This window comes from Salvia splendens, unplaced genomic scaffold (genome assembly GCF_004379255.2).
Source record: "Salvia splendens isolate huo1 unplaced genomic scaffold, SspV2 ctg281, whole genome shotgun sequence".
Classification (NCBI taxonomy): Eukaryota; Viridiplantae; Streptophyta; class Magnoliopsida; order Lamiales; family Lamiaceae; genus Salvia; species Salvia splendens.
In genome coordinates, this window is record NW_024598921.1 from 14,049 (window position 1) to 19,555 (window position 5,507).

The following is a 5,507-nucleotide window of genomic DNA, read 5'->3' on the forward strand; positions in this document are numbered from 1 at the left end:
TCAAGTCCAAATAGTCCTATGTTTAGTGGAGATGCGCGTTGGCCGGGTACAGAACCCGGCCAATATCGTTCGTTCGACACCAACGCCCAATACGATCCCGATTTCAGTACGGACTCGTATGGTTGTCGGACATGGAGCCGTCTCCAACCCGACCAGTCGCCCCCTCCCGACGTGACGCCGCAGCGGCCGATCCCGACCCCGCCGCGACCGCTTCCGCCCCAGCCAAAAAGAAGCGGAACCGGCAGCGGGCGCAGAAGTTGCCGCCTCCCGGTGATTGCGATGAGTACGCCCCCGGTCGTACAAACTACACCGACGAGGAAACTCTCATTTTGGCCCGGTGTTGGGTAGATATATCGGAAGATCCGATATTCGCGAACAACCAGAGGCAGTTCGCGTACTGGGAGCGCATCGCCGACCTCTACAATGCGGCCAAGCCGCGAACGCGTACAAGCGCAAGCGTGAGCAACTCCGCAAGCACTGGGATCAAGTGAAGAAGCAAGTGAACTTGTACGCGGCGGAGTTCGAGAAGTGCGCGCGGGCACAGGGGAGCGGCGAGAGCTGGGAAGACGTGCGTGCTAAAGCGATATGTCGTACCGGTCGATGTTCGGCGAGTTCAAGCACGAGGCCATCTGGACGCTTTTGAGGGACAAGCAGAAATTCCAAGGTGGAATTCTGCACACTAGTGCGCCAAAGAGGATGAAGACCACCGAAGTTGGTGGTTACACGAGCAGCGGCAGCGGCAATCAACCGGTTGACCTCAACCGGTTGTACGTGGACGACAGCGGTTCCGGCACACCGATGTCCTCCCGGCGTCAAGGCTGCGAAGGCCAAAGGGAAGGCGGCCGCGACCTCATCCTCGACCGCTGCAACCCCACCTCCGCTCCCGGAAATGCTCCCGCCCCAGGCAGCCGAAGTGTATTCGTCGTTGGCGACAGCGTCGATGGCGAGGACGTTGTTGGAGACGCACAAGGCCCTCAAGAAGTGTACCGACCCCGACGAAGCCGAATACCTCCGGGCATTGATAGATGAACTGCGTCGGAAGTTGGGAATTGCACCGACTTAGTTTTTTTTTTGTAAGTTGAACGGTGTAACTTCTTTTTTATTAATGTGTCCCCGTTATTTCGACCTTTTTATTTACTCGTTATTAATTGTTAGTTGAAAACATTTAAATCAATTAAACAAATAAATAAAATGATGATGTGGCGCGCCATAGGGCGCGCCTTAGGGCGCGCCTTAGGGCGCCCCATTGCTAATGCCCTTAATTCAATGAAACATTGTCATTTTTACCTGGAGACGACGTTGTTTATATCGTTGAACATTTTATTCATGTAAACTTTTCTGTAAGTCTATCACATTTCATCAAAATTAGGGGAAATCATCATTCAAAATTTAAAAATATAAAAAATCAGAATTAATCCAAATTGCGTCCTTTTAACATTAAAAAAATAAAGAGGCTCTCTCGTGGCGACGTTGACATCCGTCCACCCTTTGATGCAACAGTACAGCTCACAATTAGACTTCTCCAGTTTCAACTTTCATGATTTCAAACGCCAGAATCCTAAGCAATTATTTTATCTTCAACTAGTATAAGATATTTTTTCAGTTAATTAGCAGTAAAAGATTGGTAACAAAAAGTCATAAAATCTACACCTACTTGCACCTCACTCACCTGAATCCTGCCTTTATCCTCTCTCTCCAAACCCCCCCTCTCTCTCCTCTGTAAATCCCTATTCCAACCACTGTTCTTTCCCCATTACCAATTCTTCTTGATTATGTTTCTACTTTGATCAATTGGGGGAATCTCTTATTTCCATTTTTATCAGGTATCTCGCAACTGGGCTGATAATTTCGGGCTAAAAATTGAATCTTTATTAAATGGGTATTTGCTATTCGTCGGCTCGTGGAAAGCGGAGCACGGGGTGGGAAACCGGCGACGAAAAGGCGGATTCCCGGCTGAAGAAGAGCAGCTCCGGCGATTTCTCCACCTTTATCAGTAAGTTGAGCGGCGGCGGCGGCGCCACCGCCCCCGTGGTAGCGAGGAGCGGCGTTGCATCAAATCCAGGGGCGGCTCTTCTCGAATGGGGCCAGCCGCATCGCTAGCTTGTACACTCAGCAGGGCAAGAAAGGGACTAATCAAGACGCCATGATCGTTTGGGAGGTCAGTTTTTCTTCAATCGATTCAATCTCTGTGTTGAAATTTGTTGGCTAATGTAATGTGTTTGGTGTAGCAAAGAATTGGGGCTATTCAAAATTCATAATTTTGTAGTTTAGTTGTGAATTGTGAGGAAGAAATTGTAGTATAGCATTGGGGCTGTGAAGAAGTGAAAGATAATGGTTTTGTTGTTGTTGTTATTGTCTATTTTGGGGTCAGTTTATGACTTGCTTGGGTTGTTTGTATGGTAGAATTTCTGCACGGGAGAGGATTCGAGGGCGACTTTCTGTGGAGTTTTTGATGGCCATGGCCCTTATGGTCACATGGTGGCAAGGAGAGTGCGGGATGCTCTTCCGGTTTTGTTGCGTTCGCAGTGGGAAAGTAAGGGTAAAGATGAGCAGAATCATGTGCAGGAGAATGTGGGGTTTGAAGGAATGAGGCGATTCGATGACTTCATGGATGAGGATGGATGCGAATCAGTGGAAGCAGAGGAGGTTGAGAGAGTGCCTGAGATGCATATTCCACTCAAGCATTCAATTCTAAAGGCTTTCAAGTTGATGGATAAGGAACTCAAGTTTGCACCCTTCTATCGACTGCTTTTGTAGCGGTACAACTACCGTGGCCTTGATAAAAACAGGTATCTTTCCCCCTTTGTTACACGATACTCCCCTTAGTCTGTAAGAGTAGTTTCTAGAAAATTTATCAATTGATGCCATCATTTTAGGTTGGAATTCATTACATTTAGCTTGTTAGCTAAGGCCTGAAGTTTCCTCATTATTCGTATTCAAATTTTTGTGATTTTTTGCTTAGCAGATGCAGTGTTTTATTGTGTTATCAATCTCTTTACATTTTACAGACATGTATTCAGCTTCGTCATTTGCAAGCTGGCTTTTTGGTACTTTGAATTCTCTTGTAGAAATTGATAACTTCTTTTGTGGATTTATCGAGTCCTATTTGATCTGAAATGATTGCTCTCAGTAGCATATAGCTGTTTCGGCCTTGCATTGTGGATTAGTGCTATTGTGTTTATCTGCATTTGTAGATACTTGATGGATCTAACGACTTGTGATAACGATCATCCAGGATATGGATCTTATAATTGGGAATGTGGTGACTCCAGAGCAGTACTTGCAACCCGGGATAGGGACAATGTTTTGTCAGCTGTACAACTAACCGTCGACTTGAAACCTAATCTTCCAAGTATGCCTATCTTCACTCTCAAATGCTATAGATATTTCTTTAGTGCTATATGGAATCTCTGCTACTTCGAATGCAACAAGACTTACTGTGAATATTCAAAAGCTTTTTTGAACCCTCACCCTTCCCCGCGCTCTCTTGTTAAGTCCATAGGTGGTGTAGCTCAATGCGTGGTTTTTTGATTTCAGGAGAAGCTGCAAGGATCCAGAAATGTAAAGGAAGAGTTTTTGCTTTGCAAGATGAACCGGAAGTAGCACGTGTGTGGCTACCCAATAGCGATTCACTGGCTTGGCCATGGCCAGAGCGTTCGGTGATTTCTGTCTCAAGGACTTTGGTTTAATCTCCATACCGGATGTATATCACCACCACATCACAGAGAGAGACGAGTTCGTCATCCTTGCAACTGATGGGGTATTATTCTCCATCACCTTCATCTTTTTCAGATAAATTTGCTCACATTCTCCTACAATTCTTTCTGATTAACCTGCCTTAAATTAACATTTGTATAGGTGTGGGATGTTCTTTCCAATAAGGAAGCCGTGGACATCGTTGCCTCAGCTCCCGGGCGTGGAACAGCTGCCCGAGCCCTCGTGGACTGCGCCACCAGAGCGTGGAGGCTCAAGTACCCAACATCAAAGAACGACGACTGTGCTGCCGTATGTTTGTTCCTGGAACACGTGCCTCCGACAAACGAGCTCAGACCACCCCAAAACGATGTGTCATCTCTCCCTGAAAAGGAAAGCAAGGCTCCAGTAGAAGTAGAAACGTCCAAGGCTCCCTCCGAACAGGACCCCGATAGTCCCGCGAGAAAAGAGTCGAGCGAGATAGTCCCCATGCTGGAGGAAGTGGAGAGAAGCGAACCGACAAGGGTGTTGGGCAGTCGAGGAGGAGCCTGGCCGAGTGCCTCTCAACTGCAGAGGACGAAGAATGGTCAGCGCTCGAAGGCATAACCCGAGTTAATAGCCTTCTTAGTCTGCCCAGGTTCTTGCCCTTTGATAGAAGAAGCACGAGTTGGAGAAAATGGTTGTGAAATAGGCAACTTTTGGCTTGAGAATTTTGTATCTTCTTACTCTGCCTATGTCTCAAAACTCTATATATTTTTAGATACTTCTCATTTTGCTTCTTTGCAACGTCTTTACAAATAATCTCATCATTCAAATTCTACCATTTGTTTAGAGCCAAACACTTCCATTTTTAGCTAAATATTCATCTAAAATATATACTATAATTCAAGAAATTAATATTAAAATAAATCAAGTTGAATAAAGAATTAAAGCTCTTGCTTTTGATGAAATTGAATTATTTGAAGTGTGACGAGGACCGTACATTAAATGGGACAGCAGACATTTTGGACACAAATAATGGTGTGGACGACAAAATAATTTCTAGTAAATGGAAGCTGGAGAAGAAAACATGGATAGTTAATAATTTGGATGGATTATCCAAACAAACTTGTAAGTCATTCAATTGGAATCTGATGACGAATTTACACATTTATTATTCCAACCAACTTTCATGACAACTTTTGACATTTAGATTATTTCAATAACTTGTTAGTGATACTTAGAGCATCTCCAATCTTTGTAATTTGTTAGTGATATTTAGAGCATTCTCGTCCATGCTCTTGTCAAAGAGTACGGATGTGGATTCGAACCCACTTTTACTTTTTTACTCTCTGCTCTTAGGCAAGAGCACAACACCCACATCTATACTCTTCCGCAGGACATGCTCAAGGGTCTCATCATTCTATTATTCAATTTAAATAAAAATATTTCCACAATATTAAAATGTATTAAAAATATCTGGAATACTATTACAAATTACAAAAAAATAAAATTACATAATTAAAATACTAAAAATTTAAAATTACATAATTAAAATCCTAAAAAATAAAAATACATAATTAAAGGCTAAAAAATACCCCCGTGGAAGGCTATTCCTCTGCCCTATCCCCAAGTTCTTCGGAGACCCCGTATCATGCCAAATGTGAATCAAGTTGCTGGGGGTCATATTTGACCTATCGGCCAAATTGAGTTGGAGAATTGAGAATTGAGAATTTGTGTAGTGTGGTGTGAAATTTTGGTGTGGAAGTGAGAGTATTTATAGATGAAAAATGTGATTTTTTGGGGAAAAAAATTGAAAAATTAAAAGTGGAGAG

At 43.8% G+C, this 5,507-nt stretch overlaps 1 pseudogene; it reads left to right on the forward strand.

Annotated features, from left to right (window-relative positions):
• The first annotated feature begins 1,682 nt into the window (after positions 1-1,682).
• LOC121789580 lies at positions 1,683-4,472 on the forward strand (annotated as a pseudogene).
• The last annotated feature ends 1,035 nt before the right edge of the window (positions 4,473-5,507 follow it).